The sequence below is a fragment of the Protopterus annectens genome, chromosome 13.part0 (genome assembly GCF_019279795.1).
Source record: "Protopterus annectens isolate FY-2018-M chromosome 13.part0, PAN1.0, whole genome shotgun sequence".
Classification (NCBI taxonomy): domain Eukaryota; kingdom Metazoa; phylum Chordata; order Ceratodontiformes; family Protopteridae; genus Protopterus; species Protopterus annectens.
Window position 1 is genome coordinate 330,236,215 of NC_056747.1, and position 22,989 is coordinate 330,259,203.

At 40.7% G+C, this 22,989-nt stretch overlaps 1 protein-coding gene across 5 annotated transcripts in view; it reads left to right on the forward strand.

Annotated features, from left to right (window-relative positions):
* The first annotated feature begins 7,121 nt into the window (after window positions 1-7,121).
* Window positions 7,122-22,989, forward strand: part of SUGP2 (SURP and G-patch domain containing 2) — a 946,851-nt gene continuing 930,983 nt past the window's right edge. The window contains exon 1 of one of the 5 annotated variants that reach the window (XM_044053944.1): window positions 7,122-7,260. The gene's annotated coding sequence lies outside the window, so the exon portion shown is untranslated. The other 4 variants (XM_044053942.1, XM_044053940.1, XM_044053943.1 and 1 more) reach the window with 4 other exon arrangements.

A 22,989-nucleotide genomic window follows, 5' to 3' on the forward strand; every position in this document is an offset into this window, starting at 1 on the left:
TGTAAATTCGCCACTCCATAAGGCACCAAGGCTGTTGAAAGAAAATTATCATTTAGTTCCACCTGTTCGTGGATCTCCCTGAATTCTGATGGTGAAAGTTCTGTTGGTACCTCATACTGGGAAAGTTCCTCTGTGGGCCGTAATACACATTCCTTGCCTGGTTGCATATTCTCTCCAATCTCCTCACAGGTGTATGCCCTAAAGGGACTTGGTTGGATGATTGCTCTTCAGCTCCACCTCCAATAGAGTCACTACCATTTAACAGGTCGTTTTCATGGTCTCGGTTAAAGTTTTGTTTGTAAGGTTTTGGATAGGCAATACTCATAGAATAAGCTTTGGTGTCCCTATCCAGCTTTTTGGCTTTACGGGCTTTAATTTCGTAAGCTTGGCTGTCCACCCAATCTAGTATACTTTTGTATGAAGCTAAAGAATGTTCGAAAAGTAAATCATCACGAAACACTTTGTCTAGTTCAATTAGTTCAGAATGTAACAGGTCTATACTTTTTTGGTTGTGATTGACTAATAGCTGCAAAAGTTCATGTCCTTGTCTATCAAACAAATTTATGCAATTTGTTTTCTGTTATTTAGGCACGTGACTTATTTTAAGAATAAAAGGCTGCTTGTGAGTCTTCTAATTTGTTCTGATGAAGTCAGCTGATTGGATTGACGAAAGCACTTAACTTGTGTTTTATTTCAATAAACACTTGGTCCGTCTGGATTTTCGAGTCCATGGATTCTTTCTTGGAGCTATTGCCTGGTTCCTGGTTTTACACAGTTTGTGGTCCTTGGATCCTACGATGAGTTCTTCCCTTCGGACCTTTACTTTGGGGGTAGATCCAGCTGATAACGTTGGTCTTTTGACCCAGCTCTTACAAGAAATGCTTAAGGATATTCCTTCAGCACAAGGAACACCTTCACCACCTACATCCTGTGATGAAAGCAGTATTCCACCTGGGCAGCCTTATCCTTCTATACAGGCAAGTGGTAACGTTGTTACTAGGAATGTAAACACCAGCGTGACAAACCTGTTTAATGACTGGTTTTCTAAAGAATTTTCATTTGATACTACTACCCATAATGTTTCTAACAGAGGAACTTTTCAGCAGTCACTAAACTTGTTTGACAACAAGCTGTCTAAATGCAGAAAGCTGCAAATTGAGAATGCTTACTTTTGCGAGTGCTTAAAGAAAAAATTGGTCCCCAAGGGACTAAGGCATTGGAAGTTTCCTACGGGGATAGTAACTGATTCTCCCCTTCACTGTGAGTTACTTGCTTTGTTTGATAGACAAGGACTAAACTTTTGGAGCTATTAGACAAACACAACCAAAAAAGTATAGACCCGTTACATTCTGAACTAATTGAACTAGACAAAGTGCTTCGTGATGATTTACTTTTTGAACATTCTTTAGCTTCATACAAAAGTATACTAGATCGGGTGGACAGCCAAGCTTACAAAATTAAAGCCCGTAAAGCCAAAAAGCTGGATAGGGACACCAAAGCTTATTCTATGAGTATTGCCTATCCAAAACCTTACAAACAAAACTTTAACCGAGACCATGAAAAATACCTGTTAAGTGGTAGCGACTCTATTGGAGGTGGAGCTGAAGAGCAATCATCCAACCAAGTCCCTTTAGGGCATACACCTGTGAGGAGATTGGAGAGAATATGCAACCAGGCGAGGAATGTGTATTACGGCCCACAGAGGAACTTTCCCAATATGAGGTACCAACAGAGCTTTCACCATCAGAATTCAGGGAGATCCACGAACAGGTGGAACTAAATGATAATTTTCTTTAAACGGCCTTGGTGCCTTATGGACTGGCGAATTTACAAAATTATCCTGACTTGGCTGATACATTTCAAAGTAACTCAGTACCACAAGTTACCACTAACGAAAGAGGTGACTTTTCTGTTTATAACTTCTCGTTGCATGAATTTGATCACAATTTAGCTAACTTGTTAGCAAAAGGTTTTAATTTTATACCTTCCAAACACTCTAATTTGATTGAATTATTACTGGACTTAAAGGTTTATGTTAGAAAATTTAATTTTCAAGTACTATTTGATTCCTTGTGTTCTATTGAAACTAGTACCTGTTTAAAAAAGAAAAGTATTTTTAACCCACCACTAGTTAATTCACTGGTTATTTTTGAAAAACTATGTGATTTTGACTTTAGAGATATGTCTTTTAGACATGGAAAGGTGAATGCTCCCAACTTATCTGACAGCTAATTTCTTCTCTTAAAAACATTTGTTCCAACAAAACACTAAGGGTAATGAAACCCGATAAGGGTGGGTGAGCTGTCATTATGACTATGGATGATTACAGTACTAGAATGAATGCATTACTTTTTGAAGGAGGCTTATACGAAGAGACCTCACTTAATTATGTAAATATTTCCTACTACAGAATTGAACTAATGTTGGAAGATCTTTTTGACCAAGAACAAATTGATGTCGATTTACTTGACTTTCTTTCTGTAAAATTTCCTAGGATGCCAAGCATTTTTGGCATTTCTAAGATTCATAAGGACCAGTTTAACCCACCCTTTAGACCCACTGTCAGTGCAGCTGGTTCAATAACACATTTTATGGGTAAATACATAGATGTTATACTCAAAAATGTCTTAAAATCTGAGGAACACATCTGCATTGATTCTTTGCATTTTCTTGAAAAATTTAATGGATTGAATTTTGACACCAACAGTTCTTTTCTAACTATTGATGTTGTTAACCTGTTTAATGTCATTCCTCACCAGTTAGGTTTGGAATGGTTTGAAGAATTTCTTTAGGACTGTCACAAGTTTAACAACAACGAGGTATCAGTACTGGTTACCCTTATGGAGATAGTACTGGTTACCCTTATGGAGATGGTACTAAAGTGTAATTTTGTGTATTTTGAAGACCAACTTTTTATTCAAAAAAGTGGAGTTGCTATGGGGGCTGTTTGTGCCCCCATTTTTGCTAACATCATTATGTTAATGTGGGAGAAAAGGTTTTTACTTAATTCCCCTTTTTCAACAAATGGAATTTTTAATTGCGTTTTATAGATGATTTGTTTTTTGTTTGAAATGGGGATACCAATGATGTACAATAATTTATTTCCTACATTAATGGGACAACTGAATTTTTGCATTTCACTTATGTCTATAGAACAGATGAAATTAATTACTTAGATGCTACCATAAGAAAGAATATTGATTAAGGTGGTTTTGCTAGTGACCTCTATAGAAAACCAACTTATTGTAACCACTTGTTACACTACGAGAGTTGTCACCCAGAACATGCTAAACGGGGAGTTATAAAAGGTCAATATGTCAGGATTTCACGGATGGTCAGTTTGGATGTAGATTACCAACTACAGTGTTCTACCTTAAGGGACATGTTTTTGGCTAGGGGGTATCCATCTGTTTTAATTGATCAGGTACATAAAGATGTTCAGTTACAACAGAATGGTAGATTCAAACCATTACTTAAAAAAGACGATAGTGAAAACATCCTTACAGTGGAAAACCCAGTTTAAACATGGACAGTAATAAGTACGCGTGTTCATTTTTTACTAAATTTTCTCTTGACTATCAGCATATTTCTGATATACTGAAGAAAAACTGGCATGTTTTCCATGGACAATGCAACATTTTAGATAAATTGGGCTTTGAACCCCGTATTTTAAAAGGTACTCTACTATTAAAGACTTTTTGGAAAGAGAAACACAAAACCCCTGCCTTAAAGGGTACAAGGGTACCAGGAAGTGTGGTTTTTGTACACAATGTAATTTTATTATTTGTACAAACATGGTAAGAATCAACAACATTGTAATTAAACCTAAAGGGAGTTTTTCTTGTTACACTAAAGGTGTGGTTTATGCTGCCCTATGCACCAAGTGCAGTGGGTTCTACATTGCTAAAACCAAAAGACATTTTAAAGAAAGGATTTACGAGCACTGTATGGAAATTAGAATGGGGAACACTACCAATGCCCTTTGTAAACATTCTCTCGAATTCCCTGGACATGATTTTAGATTTGTAGTGATAGAACAGGTTTTAGAGGATCCTAGGGGTGGACCGTGGAATGACTGTCTGGAGTTCAGGGAGTTGTGCTGGCAATTAAGACTGGATGCACTAAATTTTCCTGGGCTCAATGACGGCATTCATTTTAGCTGTTATTTAAGACTACTTTCTTATACTACTTAAAACTATTTAATTTATATATGTTATGTACTTGTTTTTATGACTTGAATTGACATGTTTATGTAAACTGTCCGATTTATTTATGCAATTTGATTTTTGTTATTTAGGCACGTGACTTATTTTAAGTATAAAAGGCTGCTTGTGAGTCTTCTAATTTGTTCTGATGAAGTCAGCTGATTGGACTGACGAAAGCGTTTAACTTGTGTTTTGTTTCAATAAACACTTGGTCAGTTTGGATTTTTGAGTCCGCGGATTCTTTCTAGTAGCCACAGATATTTTTGAGTGGAATGGTCAACATTACTTGGTTTTAGTAGACTACTACTCAAATTGGTTTGAGATTGACTAACTTCCCAACCTAACTTCCAGTACCGTCATTACTAAGTTGAAGCGACATTTTTTCATCCATGGTAGTCCACAGAGTTATTCCTGACAATGGTGCACAGTTTACTAGTCAGCAGTGCAAGAGATTTGCAGAAGAGTGGGATTTTGTTCATATTACTAGCAGTCCTGAATACTCTCAGTCAAATGGCTTGGCTGAACATGCAGTTCAAAGTGCAAAACAGCTGTTAGAGAAATTCAAAAGTGACAGTACTGATGTTTTTCTAAACTTGTTAAATCTCAGAAACATTCCTCGTGATAATCATCTTGGCTCACCTGCTCAGAGACTTATGTCAAGACAAACCACAACCACATTACCCATCAGCAGTAATTTATTGGTTCCAAGTGCTAAAAACAACAAAGCATTAAAATCCCAACAGTTGAAAAAGTGTTTGCCTCAGAAGTCTTACTATGATAAAACTAACAAACCACTCTGCTCTTTACAAAAAGGGGAGATAGTGAGGATGCCGACGTCAAAAAGTTTTGATCACATCGGCTTTGTGAAAAGTTTGTGTCAAGAGCCGAGATCGTACACTGTGGAATCACAAGGAGTGGAATTCAGACGAAATCGGAAGCATTTGTTACCAGTATCCAAACCAGTGTTACAGCATCTTGCCTGTGACAAAGACTCTAGTTCTCAGAGTGACTTGTCCAATGTTCCTATTCCAGAGGACATTCCATCAGCAATCCCTGTTCCTGAGAAAATCCCTGAAACTCCTCAAGCAGAACACTCCCCATTGACTGCCCCTGTTGCTAAACCCAGTCCTAACTATGATGTCACGAGATAAGGTCATATCTGGAAACCTACTTCCAGATACACAGCAATCTGGACATGACTGCTTTTCTTTATTAGTACTTGTACAATTGCATGCCTATTAAAATGTCATTGTTGATACTAGAGCTCAGTAAAGAGGGAGGATGTAGATCAGTGTGTGTGATATACCTTTAAGAAGCTTTCCATGAGTCAGCATATGGATGTAAATACTGAGCAACTGCATGGAAAAGTAACATTTTAAGTGAGTAGCCAGAGTGTGAGCATGCAAGTATGTCGTCAGTCAATTAGATAGCTTGTTTAAGTTGAATGTACCCAGCCATAGCACTCAACCTTCCATCAACAAAATGAGGAACACTGCCTCTCATAACGTGTAACAAAAAGGCAAATGTCGAACAACAGCTCACTAATAACTTCAACTAGGATGCTCACAGAATGGTTAAATGTGGTATTTTTACTTACAGACATAGCCGGCCTTAGGCAAAGGCCAACTAGGCGGCCGCCTAGGGAGCTGCTCTAGTAGGGGTGCTTTTCCAGTATTTATTTGGTGTAGGTATACCAGGATGGGGGCACCGGGTGGTGTGGTGGGGGGCACCATGAAGCCCTTTTGCCTAGGGCACCAGCTGACCTAAGGCCGCTACTGCTTACAGAATAGCTTGTTTAATGAAATAACATGATTTGGTTCTATTTACCATTGATATCAGTTAAAAAAATTGCTACTATTGAATCTTTGACAGACACAGCTCTCAACCAATCGGACAAATCCAAAGAAAATCAGGAAGACTTAAAATATTAATATTATTAACCCGAGATAATGACAGAATAAGAGAAGATCAATTAATTTACACCTTTTGAAGTTAAAGATGTCTACAACTCTTAATTATTGTCACTATTTACCAAGTGTAATTCACTACCTTTCTTCCAAATGTCATCAATTTTAGGAGGGACTAAGAGAGACAGAACTAAAATTTGAGTCAAAATCAGCGACACATGAGAGGTTGACTCTTTCAATGTGGAACTTCGAGGAATATGAATTTTTAAGACCCCAAATGAGGAACGTTCCTCGTAATTAGATACACTTGAGAGGTATCTATCCCGATGTGTTTGTGTACAATAAACTACTTAAACACCCAAGCCTCAACTTCGTCTTAATGCACATACGAGTGACATTGTGTACCATGGAAACGTGTTAAAAATAAAAATTCCTCTCAATTATACTGCATCAAACTCTTCAGTATAGAAGACTGCAGCACATGGAATTTTTAAGACTTACAAGAGGAATGAAGGACAGTAAATATTGCTTTTCTTTACCAAGATTACCTCTATTCGGGAAAGCGTCGTACTGTTTATGCATGAAGAGGGCAGTGCAGGGGTGGGATTTGCTATTGCACATCTGAAGTGCCCCTTCTATGGGCTATAGCCCCCATAATTAGCCTAAAATGTGCGTACTGAGTACCACCCCACACAAGCATCCAGTAAGCTTGTGGAATACATCTCAGAACGTTAAAAAGAAAAACGTAACATGGCAACAATAATAATGTTATCAAAACACACATTATAAAATTCGTGGACTTTACTGAATATTGCAAAAATCTATCTTAAAGTCACTTACTGTTTAAAAAAAAGGGAGCTGTAAAATGTGACTAGCATTATGTTAGATTAAGCAAGTGGACTAGCTTCCGGTAAATTGTAGTTTCAAAATCCTGTGCAACAGTATTTGACTCCGAAATGTGTGAGTAGTAAACCAAGTCTACAAAAAAAATGGAAAGTGCCTTCAAGTTAGGTAGACTTGTTCAGAAAATCGTGTGATTGGACACATGAAGCCTGTAATAGCTACAGCTTGGATGTGGGAGGGGAAATATACAGAAAGAAGAGCGGTTAAAGTGCGAGAAGAAATATATTTCTAAGCGGTAAAAAGAGGTAACAGTAAATACCGGACTGATAACCCGTTTAGAATTATATAAGTTACCTGAAAGTTTTTTTTAAAGAACATATTCTCATCTACCACGTAAATTTCACTGAAGCAATTTTAGAAGATCCTTGCTCCCTCTAAAACTCGCGAGAGTTGACGGGGCGGGGGGTAAGTGTAATTCTGTATGCAAAACTCTCATGAAACGGGTTGCTAACGTCTTTTTTACGTAAAATTCTGACTTGCCCTTTAGGGTTTGCCGCTGTGAGGTGGTCGGTAGTAGAAGCTCAGGTATGTAATGCTAATTGGTTGATTAGGAGGAGTAATACTGGAAATTTTTGAGAAAGTAATGATGGCGGCATGGGTGGTAGAACATGATTTAATTGTGTTGACAGTAATGTGTATAGGTGGTGAAAGTTAAAGTGTATGCTGGCTCTTTTTCGTTTAAGGCCTCGTGTCTGTTTTAAGAGAGTGGCATTTGTGAAATTCTGTGGTGTACTGATAATCACTCTTTTTTTTTTTAAAGTTATTGAAATACGTTTCTAATGTGATGCCAGATAAAGGAGAAAATTAAGATGGGGTGGAGGCTTTATTACCCGCAGCATAAAATAGTCCGATATCCGTGTATCTATTGTGATATATGATAGCAAAAACGCAAATGTAGGACGCATAGCTTTCTTAATTAGCGTAGTTCAGTCGGGCGTTTCGTAATTGGTCACGTGTGGTACACTGTGCTGTAGTTTGTACGTCCCCTCCTTACCGGAAAAAGGTAACGGCACTGAACACTGTTTCGCGATTTATGACATTAACGTCTGAGCAGTATCAATGTTGTGGTGAATATTTTTTATTTATTTTTTGGCGCGGTACGGAAATTAAATTTACCCGTGTTAAGAGTAAGAACTTGTGTTTCTGATGCACAGTAGAGTGCGTTTTGCTTGTTTGTAGTTGCCCTGGTAGCAGAGCCTTTACATGGGGAACATTTTTTCTGTAATACAGCTTATGGCTTGTGCTGTGAGGTAGTATAAACGGTGCGATTTAACAAGATAATTTGAGCGCCTTACGAATAATCTCCCTCCCCTTCGACTATCCCTTCCTGGAAGAGGTCTGTAAGTTTTTGAGTAAATTGAAGGGTACTTCTGCTGTTGTCCCGGTTTAAGTTTGAAGGGATAATATATTGATAGAACCCACCTGGTCAAATTAGGGTAAGCCACCTCTAGTAGCAGACCCGTAACGAGTGGTGTGCCCTAGGGGTTTTGTCTTGGGGCCTCAGTTATTTGGGGTATACTTTTCTGAGATGGTGACCAAATTTGCAGATTGTAAGCTGGGCGCTGTCCTCAGTTCCCCTAGTGATGTGGACATCCTCCAAGAGGGTCTCACCATAAGAAATGCCTGCTGCTAGAAACCTGGCACCGAAAATGTATCATCCACTTTGGGGAGAGTGACGCCCCCATAAATTGTCACATTAATAACAGCATCCTAAACACGCAGTCAGTCGTGAGGGATTGGGGCATCCACGCTGATCTGACTTTTGATCACCACGTTGCTTCCGTTGTATGGAGAGCTTTTTACATGGGCCACCTTAAAGGAAGGGTACTTCATCCACAGACAAGGAGGTCATAATGTCCCTTTATTCTTCCCTTATAAGGCCCATTGAATACAATGCCCCTTGCGGCATGTACCTCACAAAACACATGCAGCAGTTGGAGAGACCACAGAAGTTCCTCACCAGGAGAATCCAGTGTCTCAAACATCTACCCTACTCAGGCTAAAAGGACTGTTCTTCTACTTGGACTCATACAGACTTCTCAATGACCTCTGTTTGGTGTACAAAGCAATGTCAGACCCTGCCTCGATGACACTGCTGTATATCTGCACATCAGTATCCACTTGAATAACCTGCATGTGTCACCTCAACCTGGTCTGTGACATCAGTAGGACTGGGTGGGACAGATTTGTGTCCCAGAGGACCCCCCCCCCCCCCCATCCATCTGTGGATTAGACTCCTTGTCCATGTCAAGCAGATTACCCCATTATCCTTTAAGTGCAACCTGGATAGGAAATAGAAAATGCAGCCCTGGGATTGCGCCCGTGTCCCTGCTGGACTGGGGTATCTGGTGTCGACTTGGCTAACATGGGCTTAACGCTTGGTTAGGCTTATAAGGGCATCAGGGCCAGTAGCCTTCTAACTTCCTATGATAAGGGATCACATTGCTTGACCAGTAGGAGTCCAATCCAGATCGGAAGTGGGTGCTGGGTGATAATTTTGCATCTAACTTTATTTCTGATGTAGATTGAGATATCTTCTAGTGTTGGCTGCACTGCTTGAGTTGGAGGAAAATGATGTCAAGGATAATGGGATCCCTGAGGGCAATGGTACCTGAAGTAGCCATCCCTTCCTGGGAGCCACTAGGCACTGAATCCAGGGTCGAAGATTCCAGTCTTTGTTGGTAGACAAAGGTTTGCTAGAACAGAGAGTGTTTCTTGCTGTCCTTATTAAGATGGGTGCTAAAGAGTGTGTTAAACTTGCCCCTCAGCTGTCCCTAATTTTGACTCAAATTTTAGTTCTGCCACTCTTTATTCCTCCTAAAACTCAACTTTTGAAGAAAAGGTGATTTGTCACTTAATGACCAATTAGATTTTTTTATTTCAGAAAACATATTAATTTGTTCTCTATTCAGTGTCTCAAATTAATAATAAGGTTTTAAGTGTCCCTAAGTATTTCTGGATTTCTCCCTAATTAGTTGAAAGGTAAGGTGTTACATTCTGTAACGGGTCTCAAGAGGGTATAGTAAAATTGAAACATGATTCTTGGTTTTTAGCAATCAGTCAAATGAATAATTAGTAGGATTTCCTGGAAATTGTTTGTCAAGACACACCAGGATTTGCAGTGGCAAACTCTCACCCTGGTGTGGTGGTCAACCGTTTAACACTAGAACTTGTATTTTTTGAGAAATGTTCCTATGAATTAAGTTCTAAAGAGTTTTAAAAAAAATGCAAAACTACCACTAGGTGGGGCTAATCCCCCCCCCCACCACCACCAAAAGAACTGCAAGGTACTTAAAACCGTGTAAAAGGTAATAAATCCCAAACGGGAAGGGGCCCAAAACAAATCCCTTGGGTTCACAGCTGGCAGTCTTTTTGATTGTGGAAGTTTTAACTGCTCTAGCAGCAGTATTCTGACTGAGTCATTTTGTTGTCAGCCTTATTGTATAAGAATTGGTGTTTAATGTGTCCTATACCTTGTAAAGTTAAAGTAGGCAGCGTGTGATCTTGTCAAATTTGAGATTTAGCAGGCATTGCCTACAAAGCTAAGTTGCTGTAGGAGTGTGTAATATGCTTCATGGTCTTACAAAAGAATGTGTAGAGTATGTCATTTGAAGGGGGTGCAACATTTGTTAGGCTGGGAGGGTAGGATTGACGTTTGTTTGCAAAGGATGATCTGTGCCTCTCCTTTTTGAAATGGTGAATATTGGTTAAAACCTTCTCCACCTCTATACTGCCTGCTATATAGGCACTGCAACCCTGGTAAGCTGATCAATAGAGCTGAACTGGCCCAGAAAAATCTGATACTGTTGCTGCTCAGTGCCAGACTCCTGCGTTTCTTAAATTAAAAATAAACACACCTCAGAAACCATCAGTACGATAATACTTGAGCTTTTCACAATCCAAATTACCTTGGGCAAAGTCTCATGTTATATCCTTGAAAGCTGTAGATTGCCCTCCTGTGTCCCAGAAGGACCATAATGCATACTAAGTGTACTAGAGATACTCCCAATTTAGCCTGACACCATACTAATGGGGGACCTTAACTTCTCCAATATAAACTGGAAATCCTACATGACCCTTAGCATGCAGGCCTGGAGATTTAGACTTTGTAAATGCAAACTCATTGGTTTAGTTGGGTCTGTAAACTCCCTAGGGGAGCAGATGTCCTTTTACCTGATCATGGTGGAATGTTACATCCTTCCTAGTGTATTGTCCTCCCTGGACAGTTGAGACTGTGCAACTATCTCTTTTGAAGTAAAGGTGAAACCAGAGGCACTGGCTAACCCTGAAACTTTTGGAAATTGTGCTAGGGCAAACTTCCTAGTACTGTGACCCCTGCCAAAATTTCAAACCCCCCCCCCCAATCCCCTTAACATTGCTGGCTATGTGGAGTAGTTTAGCTGTACCCCCCTGATCAAGTTCTGGATTAACTCGAGAAAATTAGATGCCCTGGCAGAATCCCAACATCAAAATGTTCAACAGCAAACGGAATAAATTTGTGGCAGAAATTTGGATGAAAAATGCCATAAAAATAAATCCCTCGTCAACCTACATGAGGAGGGGGCTTAAAGTCTTTCCAAAGCTAAATTTGAGATGAATTTAGCCTCCTGTTGAAAGGAGTCGCAAAACTGTCTATGTTCGTAAACTCAAAGGCAATAAATAGCACTGTACTGAAGTAGAGACTGTCACCTTTACAGAGCCAGTATGAATCAAACCTCCTCCCCAACAAATGTAGTTCCAGTTCCCTTTCTGATGTCCCTCAAACACCCACATGCATAACTCCCCCAAGTATCACTGTATCGGTGAGTCCTAGTACTATCCAAAGATGCCTCCCTAATAGCATGAAGTATTGGGCCCACTATTATTTATTATTTATTTATTTATTTTACATTTGTTGACCGGGCTAGTCCAGCTGGATACATATCCCTTTTCAGTAGAGGCCCGGGGAGAAAAGCTCCAGCATAATGGCAATACATGATGAGAACATGTTACATTTACAATATAAGAATAGGAAATAACATAGACTTTATATAAGCACAAGCAGCAAAGCAACAAGTTAGACAAACTAGTTGTATAGGATAAACACAGTGAAAATAATGGTCTAGGTAACTAATTATCAGGGCAGATTATGAGTACAGGAGATTTGATAAGTTAGTCAGGTTCTGTGCATGGGCATAGCCATTGTAGCTTAAGATGGCTTTTGAGATTCTTTTTGAACTGTTTATATGAGGTCATGAGTCTAAGGGTGTTTGGCAGGGAGTTCCAAGGCTTTCCAATGGAGTTGGCATACAGGGCATCACCACCCGCGTTCTTAGCTTTAATCGTTAAGATCTGGACGTTATTAGCTGATCGAAGGGAGTTTAGGTTGGAGTAGGGGGTCAAAATACTACACAGTGAAGGAGTTCTGTCAGGATGGTGGATTATTTTAAAGGCTTCGGTGAGTTGGTTAAGTTTAAGAAGATTGGGTAGTTCCAACCAACCGAGTTTCCTAAGGTTAAGGCAGTGGTGGGTGTGATAAGGAGAACCTGTTATGAATCTAGCAATATGGTTATAAGCAAGAGAGAGCATGTTAAGTTCACGTTTATTGAGGAAGGAAAGAACTGGGGAGGCATATAGTAGGGTGGAGAGGAGATGCGTACAGGCAATCGTTAGTTTGGTAGAGGGGGTTAAGAAGTTTTTTATTCTGTACATGGATCCAAGTTTTTTGTTAACCGATTTAATGGTTTGGGTAATGTGGATGTCAAATTTTAGCTTGTAGTCTATGGTAACACCTAGTAATTTGGTACTGGTGACAGGGGCTATGATGGTTCCGTTGATGGATTTAACATGGAATGTTGTAATGTTAGTATTTGGGAGTTCATTGCCAATGGGTGTATTGGCGTTGGGGAAAAATAGGAGTAATTTAGTTTTTGTTGGATTGAGTAGGAGTTTCAAGTCAGTGAACCATTTCTCAACTAAAGCAAAACAGAGTTGAGTAGTTGTTTGGAGTTTTGAGAGGGAGACATCGGAGCAGATCAGGGTGGAGTCATCAGCATATTGTATGCAGGTGGATTTGGGGATGACTGAGTGAAGGTCGTTTATGAAGATGGAAAACAGAAGAGGACCAAGTATGGAGCCCTGAGGAACACCGATGGTATTTGAGAGCAGGTCTGATAGTTTGTTTTGCCACAGGACAGCTTGTTGCCTACCAGTGAGGTACGCCTTAAACCAGCTTAGTGCTGGGGTGCTAAGATGTAGGCTTTCTAGGGTATTAAGTAGGAGTTGGTGATTGACCATATCGAGCGCTTTCGATAGGTCAAGAAAGAGGGCGGAGGATATTAGTTTGTTGTTACGATTGTTATTAATGGAGTCTATAAAGGAAAGGAGGGCAGTGGTTGTACTGTGGTGGGGGCGAAAGCCATGTTGGGAGTTAGATAAGAGACGATTAAGGGTTAAGTAGTGAAGGAGTTGTTTGTGAACACATCTTTCCATAATTATTGCTATTGGTCTGAAGTTGGATGTTTCAGTGGAGGTACCTCCTTTATGTAGAGGGATGATATAAGAAATCTTCCAAGAAGAGGGGATGCTGGCTTCAGTTATAGTTCTATTGATCAGGATGGATATAGGATAGGCGATGGCTTCGGATGCTATTTGTAAGTATTCCGCTGGGAGGTGATCAGCCGCCAGGGTGGTTGGTTTAAGTTTTTTTAAGAGGGAACAAATGTAGGAGGAAGAGACAGGGTTTAGGTTAAAGGAGGTGTGGGCAGCTACATGAGGTTGAGAGGTAGGTGGGGCAGTGGAGGTTAGTTGACTGGCAAGTGATTGGATAGTATCGGTGAAGAAGGAGTTAAAGGTATTGGCTATTTCCTCCGCATCTTTTCCAATGTGCTTCTCGGGGGTTGGGGTAGTAGTTTTACCTGGGTGAAGGAGGTTGTTAAATCCTGCCCAGAACTTCTTTGGATTGTTCTGGTGCTTATTCTGGAGGTGGCAGAAGTATTGTTTTTTGTTTTGGTAGTGTTTCTTAGCTGTTGAAATTTAATGCGATCTTGGGGGTTTTAGTGGCTCTCCATTTGTCCCAGGCCTGGTTTCTGAGTTTCATTTTGGTTTTGGTTTCTCTAGTTAGCCAAGGTGCTATACGTATTTTGGATCTGATTAGTCTGTTTGGGGCATGTGAGTCAAGTATCCTAAGAAATGTATCATTGAAGTGGGAAACGCTCTCTTCTAGGGGTAGAGCTTTTAAAATGGACCAGTTGCAGGATTTTAGGTCTGCAAGGAATAGTTGTGGGACAAAGTTCTTTTTGTTTCTAATTAGTTTATAGAAGGGGGGGTTAGTAGTTGGGCATTTGTGTTTAATAATATAGGTAATTAGGTGGTCACTGAGGTCGCTGGGAAGGGTCCCAGTGGTATAGTTGATTGAATCTTTATTGGTAAGGATCCAGTCGATGGTGGTTTCTTTTTGGTGAGTATTGCCAAGTCTGGTTGGGGAAAGTATATTTTGGGAAAAGCCATGTAGGTTAATAGGTTGTGGGGTTGTATGGGTAGAACAAAGGGACCAGTCTATATTGACATCCCCAAGTACTATGGTTTCTTGTGGGTAACTAGTGGCTAGCCAGGACAGGGTTTGCTCCAGATTTTCTGTTATTCCCTGGTGGGATATAAATTACAATGAGGTTGATGCATTTTTGAGTGTTTAAGCATAACTTTAGGGCAATAAGTTCTAAATTAGAGATTATGGGATGTTGTATTGGGTTCCTAATGATATTCAGGGTATTCCTGAACATAACAGCTATACCTCCACCCCGTTTCTTTACACGGTCGGCCCTGAAGATATTATACCCGGGAGGGAGAATCTCTTCGTCCTTAGTGGTGGGTTTTAGCCATGTTTCAGTTAGACACATGATGTCAGGGGAATGAGTAGCTAACATAGCGTGCAGGTTGTGCACCTTGTTGTTAATACTTCTTAGGTTCAGATGTAGTACTAGAAGGGAGTCAGTAGAATTACGAGCAAATTTAGAGGGGTTAGAGTCTGGGACAGTAGTGGGACCTGGATTGGGATGGATATCGCCATAAATGGTAATACTATTTTTCAGGTAAATTAATAGTCTTTGTAGTTTGAATAGTAATTTGAGGTTATTTTTATTTGAAATTTTAGGGTGATGAAGGGTGAGTTGGACTATGTTGGGGGATTTTGTATTAACAGTGTTGGGCGTTGGTGGGACAGATATGGCAGAAAGATTAGTATGGCAGTTGGTGTAGCGCTTAGGGAGGGAGAATCCTATGAGCGTTTGGTTTTCATACTTTGTTAAAAAATAGGCAATAAGGAGTAGTAGTGTTGTATAATCACTACTTAACTACAGTTTCCAAACTGTCCATGTCAGATGAATGGAGGACACAGTGGGCCATCCACAGACTCAGAGCTATCTATCTATAGGTCTGGCTAGCCTGATTTGCAAAGCTGTGTTGTAGCCTATTGCATCTGTAAATGTTTTTGTTCATTTTATGATTCTAGTCACATGGGCTGTGCCTGTAAATGGTCCATTGAGATCAGTACAGTATGTTGGTAAACAGATAAGTAAATGTGAACAGTCATGGAAATTGTGTACAGTATGTATGATAAATGACAGACTAAATGCCAAAAAATGCATTGTTGTGTCCTTTGGGCAGTCATCTACCCCATTAACTACCACATTGACAATGTACCCCTAAGAGTTGACCCAGTTCAGGATTTGGGAACGTAATGTGGACAGTGAGCTAACTGTTGACCAACATGAAACCATTGTAAGTCGTCCTTTACTTCATAATTTATAAGCACAAGGATTGTGTCTAGATCTAGGGATGTCATTGTTTCCCTTTACTCAGCCCTTATAAGGCTAATCATTGAATATAATGCCCCTTTGGCATATATCTGTCCAGAGACACAACAGCTGGAACGCTCAGAGATACTTTAGTAAAAGGATACTAGGCCTAAACATGTCCTACATGGTCCAACTAAAAGCTCTGTCACTCTATTCAGTACCCCACAGACTGTTAAGAGGTGACCCTTGTCTGGCATTCACTGACCCAGTACTAATGGATTTGCTGTACATCAGCAAGTCAGCTGGCAGACATGCTCTATCTAGGGATTTAAACCTCTTCTGCAACATCAACAGAATGGTCTAGAGGGATAGGGATATCTTACAGAAGGTACCATAAAACAAGTTCATCCCTGCCCATAGTCGTATCCAACTTGGATCTACAGATGGGGAAACCAAAACTTTACCCAGGACAGTCTACTGTACTACTAATGGACAGAGGCAGCAACTGATTGCTTTGTCCCATGCATTTGTCCCCTCAAACTGTCTGTGGTATGAACCCATTTATTCACATTAGGGGTACTATATAATTATCGACTATGAGATGGTTAAAATCAATCTCTAACCAGATTGGATAAGCTAATTCAAGCACAAAAGGGGTACTTGGCTAGGCTTAAAATGGCTTGTAAGGGCAGCTAACCTGGTATGTGCCCAGTGCACTTGTGATCAACATGGGTGACACTGGGCTCAATTCTGTTTGGGTTTACCCCTACATCACCTGCTGGATAGCCACCTGACTTACAGATTGGACCCAAAGAGTTAGAAAATGGGAGTCATGTATCACAAAAGGCTGGTTACTAGTGGGGTGCCTCAGGGATCAGTGTTGGGACCACCCTGTTTGGCATTTACTTCTCTGAGGTCAAGGCTAATGTCAAGTGCCTCTGGCTGACAGTTTGTAGATTGCAGTCAGTGAATTCCCCCAAGAAAAATAGAATGTCTGACCGATTAATAACTGGTGCCAGAGTTAAAACTCAATGCTAGAAATATGCATCATGGTATCTTTCAGAAAATGTTTGCCCCAGCAAACTAATTTTGACAGTAGACCCCCAAGAGTAGATTCTGTAGTCAGAGATTTGGGAATTCATGTTGAAAGTGATTTAGCATTTGACCATTGTGACTGCTGTAGTGAGGAAATCATTCTGCATTCCACGACTTGTATGGAGGGGTATGGCATCTGTATCCAAACATATCATTCGTCCGTTCTACTCTTCTCTCATAAGATCAATTGAGTACAGTGCCCCCTTTGAGATGTACCTGGCCAGTCATATGCAACAGCTGGAGCGTCCATAGATTCCTCACAAAAAGAATACTTGGTGTTGAAAAAAAAGTCCTTTGCAGACCGCCTCTGTAGGCTGCTGAGAGGTGACCTATGCCTGGTCTACAAAGCATCCTCTAATCCAGCCCACGTGACCTTGTGCACCTGTTGCACATCTGTAAAAACACGTAATATCAAGAACAGCTGTTCAGGGACCTAAATCTGGCCTGCAGCATAAATAGGGAGGGACATGTATGTGTCTAAGAAACTCCCCCTTTCTCTGGAACTGGCTTCACATCCATGTGAAGCAGAAGTCATCCCTGCGCTTAGGTGAAATGTAGATTAGTAGATGTGGAAACTATAAATATAGTCTTTGGGTGGCATTGTTGCTGTTACAAGCTTTCTCTCTCTGTTTGGTCACCCATTCTTGCGTGTGTATATACATACATGTATGCATGTGAATTGTGAAGCCTCACCACTGGCTCAGTAATCGAGGAGCCTTAATCCTCACCACTAGTAACAGTGGGGGACGTACATTGGATGACAGGTACACAGTATTTCCATATGCAGCTCTCTGCATAAAGTGCAATTTCCCTTAAGAGCACACAGAGACTACAGTTAGTTTAGAGCTGGTTTCTCCCTCTCTCCAGATCCCTAATAAGACTTCTCAGTGACAGCTATAGGGTTGAGATCTCAGCTGAGTGGCCAAGCCAAGACCTCCAGCACCTTCTCTGTGCAACCAGTGCTTTGTGTCCCTGTCCAAGTAGCTGACAAACGCACACACTTTGAGGTTTGATTTTATATTACACACAGGAAAGGCTGACAGGTTTACTAGCTATGCCCCCTTCTGCCCAGACTGTAAGATAATTTATTACTGCCACCAGCCAGTTCTTTATCAGCTACGTTAAGCCCCTTAAAGAGTGTCTAGTCTTACAAAAAAGCTTTCTGTATAGAATCACAGTAACATCAGAGTTCAGAATGACAGGAAATGTTTAAAACAACATTGCACGACAGTCTCAAAGGAAATATCTAAACTATGTTTCGCTCTATTCCTGGCTGAATCTAAGAATTATACTGTTCCCTAGATTTAACTTGCTCGTAGCAAGGCAGATGTGTGGTGAATGGATCTCGTTAGGTCAAAGACAAAATACAGAATGCTGTCTGTGTCTCAGATACTTGACATATTAAAGGACCACTATGGGAAAATGATGAAGAAAACATATATTTTTTTATCTTGCCATGATTTACTACACCTCCCAAAACTGCCTGCAGCAAAATAAGTATTCATTCCTAGTTTTATTTTGTTTTTACTCTTGTCTGCCCTCATGGGGGCAGACATCGTGATTCCTCTGGAAAGCTAAATTTGTCCCATAATGCGTAGACTGAGAACAAATAGCCCTACCATTTGTTGTCAGACTAGACTTCCATTCACTTAGAATGGAACACCTGAAAAAAACTGCCAAGTTTGAGAGTCTGCAGCTCATGTGTTATTGACTGGTATGCACCGAGTTTTACAAATGTTGTTCCTACTGATGTACTACGCATTCTATGAAAGAAACTTGCAAAAGTGCCAAAGTACTGAGAGAAAAAAAGACTTTTCGCAAGGAGCAGTTTTGCAAGTTTCAGTTCCTAGCCCGGTTACTCCTCCCATCTCCCCTCCTTCAGTCTCCTACAGTCTCACATTTTCAGCTTTACTAGATTCAACTATTTAGTCAGCTTTGCATGACAATAGAGACAAAAAAAAAAAATCACAGCCTGGTATGCCACTAAATCTGTTCCCTTGTATGTCTCTTCACTTCTGAATAGCATTTCCCAGGAATTAAAAAAAAAAAAAAAAAAAAAAAAAAAAAAAAAAAGGCCTAAACTTTGGACTGATGCATTTGCCTGTCTATCCATTTTTTAAAATGGGCACAGTAAAATATTCAACTTGTAATGCATTTTGGCTGCTGAAATGGTTCTTTACATAGTTTTTCTCTTGTAGTATAACCTGAGCTTATGGCATTTAATGATATTTTACAACCGTTCTCTGATGTGACCTAGTACTTTTCCTTACTATTGCTTTATCTAGTTTGTCTTGGTTGTATACCTGTAGCATATGTTTCATCCTCTCAGCAACAGACTCCTGGAGAAAACTTCCAAAGCAGATGCTTGTATTTAGAGTAACAGCAGTTTTAGCAGTGATACCACACTCCAATGCACTCAAACATAGTATTGACAAACACAGAGAAATGTATGTCTGAATCAAGCAGTGATGAAATTGCTAGGGACTTCACTAAGCACAATTTTACTCTTAATCTCTCCATTTCATAATCCATAACATTCGCACCACACTTGCAATGGCACACCTCCACCTTCCATGAACATAGCTACCCACACCCACACAACATACCAGTCAAATTTAAGGCTTTTTCCACCTCTTGGCAAAACACTGCTGTAATGGCTTTGGCAAACAAAGGAAAATGACTGATGGGTGTTGGTTCAGAACTCTCGTCCATATCTCTCAACAGTAGAGATTTTTGCAGAAAGTCCAGATTTTTTGTCTGTTTTTCATAAAATTGCAGTTTTCTGTCAAATCACTGAACACTAAAGTCAGAAAGTTGACAGGCATTTTGATTTTCAGACTTCATATCCTTAAGAAAATTCACTCTAATGCAAAACCTGTTTATCAACTTTCTAAGTTTGTAAGTGCAATATTTATAAATTGTCCCAATTTTTGTGCCTTTGTCCCCTATTATGTATGGCCTTGTCCAGATTTCTTGTTCTATGAAGTTGAGCGGTATGCTGCCATCCCTTTCTACTGGAGCCAGGCCACTGCACTTGCACAAGTGTCCCCCTCAGCAGAGCAGCAAGCAGGTATCAGTGCGGATTTGCTTTGTAGTTCTTTTACACCGCACACGTAAACACAAAATGATATACAGTTAATGTGGACAAATCTGTTTGTTCAGTCACCAAACTTTTCTCCAAACCCAGTTTTATGGCACCTGCTACCAATCCACTTGACAGTCCGCAGCTGTAAATCTTGTTGTTCATGTTTTCTTCTTTTCCTTGGTTTCATTTCTCTTACTTGTAATGTTACTTCTACTCCTTTTTTTTTTTTTCTCCTGCTTCCCATATCGACCCTAATTATTACTTCTAACAAATACTTTTTCTCACTCTTTCTTCTCTTCCCCTCCTTTTCATCTACTGTTTGAACTTTTTCACTCTGACATTTGCTTTGAGTAAATAATGAACTGTCACCCTTAAAATGTCAGCACATTTCAGTGCTACATCATAGTGTATTTAGTCTAATAGGTTCATAGGTAGGTACTAGCTGTCGGCCCAAGGGCCTAAGTAAGCCTAGCCAACAAGGTTCCCTGGCTTATGCCACCCAAGAAAGTTATTTTCCTGTGCCACTGTCGAACAGAGCCACAGAAGTGATTCCCGGGGTATATTTCGTATTTCCCATCCACTCAAAGATTTTTCTTTAAGAGTGCTAATGAGGAACTTTGCTTGACATAGATGGGTAGCTTGTTCCAGATTATGGAAGCCTCTGGGGCAGGAATCTATCCCTCCAGCATCTCCTGTTTATTGTGGTGACAAGGTTTAGGTCCCTAGAGTGTGTAGCTCGGAGGGATTGGGATTTCTTTAGGTGTAGCATGTCCAACAGCTTTGGGTTTGACATAGCTTTATATGTTAGGCAGAAATCACCTCGGAGCAGGCGATTTGCTATGGAGTAAAGATGGAGTATTTTGAGATGGTCAGTGTAGGGCATCTGTTTGAGGCCAGTAATCCTCTTTGTGAGTTACGTCTGTGACCTTTCCAGCTGCTTGCAGATGTCTTGAGTTGCATTCCAAAAGGGGTATTGTACTCTAATGGGTCTAATGAGTGTAGGGGGAGCAATGACCTCCTTTTTTTTTTTTTTTTTTTTTTTTCCTGGATGAGAACCCTTTTGTGATGGTGTGCCACGTAGAAGGACTTCTGACTACTGTGGCAATTTGATTATCGAAGGAGAGACAACTGTCCTCCTGGGTCCCAAGGTCTCATCACACATTCGATGTTAAGTAGACTGCTGCCTATGTGGTAGTTCATGGGTACAGAGTTTTTACCAAAGGGGATGACAGTGCACTTTTTGGCATTGAGCTTGAGGCTATGGCTCTGACACCAGGCATCTGTCTCAGTGAGGCCCTTCTGTAGGATGTCCACATCATTTGGGGACTCTACTATGGCTCCTAGTTTGCAGTCATCTGCGAACTTATTTGCCAGAGGCCTTCTGTGTTAGCCTGTACTTCAGAGAAGTAGATACCAAACAGGAGAGGTCCCCAGGACTGAACCCTGTGGTACTCCACTTGTCACTGGTTTGATGTCAGATTTGGAGTCTGCAACTTTTACCTTGTGGGTTCTGTCAGTGAGCCAGTTGGCAACCCATCTTGTGACGTAGGGATTTATACCTAGTTCAGTGAGTTTAGCTATAATTCCAGAATGGGGGGGATAGTGTTGAAAGTCTTGGCGAGGTCAAGATAGGCTGTGTGAACCACCTTAGCCTCATCTACGGCTTTGGTGACTGCCTCAAAGAAGTTGATTAGGTTCATGATGCATGATCTGCCTTTCATAAACCAGAACTGGGTGGGGTCCAGAGTTTGGAGGTTACCAATGTCTTTGGGTTCCATGATATGTTCCATGGCCTTGTAGACCAGGCTCGTCAGGCTAATGGGGTGATAGCTCCTGGGATCAGTGGTGGCTCACCCTTTGTGGAGTGGGAAAACTGTTGCTATGCGCCATTCAGTGTGCACAAAGACTGATGTGAGGCTATGATCGAACATGGTGTTTAGGTGGGAAACCAGTTCATTCTGAAGTTCGTGTAAAATGCAGCTTGGGATGATGTCCAGTCCCATGGATGCTGTGTTTCTGGCTTTAGAGAGTGCAGCTTTTACCTGTGCAGTTGTGATTACAGGGACTCTGCATTCTTCCTGTATAGATATGGGCCCTTTAGGGTGTGAGAGGGTGGTACAGTGATTACAGGGACTCTGCATTCTTCCTGTATAGATATGGGCCCTTTAGGGTGTGAGAGGGTCTGCCAGGATGTTTGCAATATCAGTTGGTTCTGTAATTTTCATGCCGTTGTGGTGTAATGCAGAGCTGGGTGTTGCCAGTGAGATTCTTGACATAGCTATAGTATTCTTTGTGGTTGTCTTTAGAATCAGTGGCGATTTTTAATTTTCATAGCTAGCTTTGGAGGCTCTTATAAAGGATCTCAGCTTCTTACTGAGGCTGACCGGGGAGCTCCACCACTCATGGGATTTTACTCTTTTTTGCAACAGTTTCTTCCTTCTGTTGTACAGTTTGTGGCAGGGGACCACCAGATTGGCTTCCTTTTTTTGGAGGATCGCTTCTTGGTTCTGTTCGGTATAGCACGATCTATGCACTCATGTAAGAGCTTATAGAGTGCATTTGTGTAGGATTCAGCAATCGTAACTGTATTGTCCATCTGCATGGGTGTCATGAGGTTCGCCACTTCTGTCTTAAGCATGAAGTTGGCTTTGGAGAAATTTTTACTTTGGTTTTCTTAATGGGGGTTGGGGGTGGGATGTGTATATCTAGGGTGACTAGCTTATGGTCTGATCTGACCGACAAGGAGTTGACTTCGGGTATGGAACACAGGACAGTCGTGTTGGTAATGACTAGGTCTAGGATTTTGTTGCCCTTGGTGGGGGTGTGGATAAGTTGATCCAGGGCACTGGAATTTATGAATTCCAGAAAGCGTTGAGCGAAAGAGTTGGTACGTGAGTAGTTTTCCCAGTTAATGGTGGGGTAGTTGAAATCGCCCATTATTAGGGTGTTTGGCTGAACCCTAATATTTTCCAGCATGTCAAGAAAAGAGGAGTGGGAATCCTGGGGCATGATGGGGGATC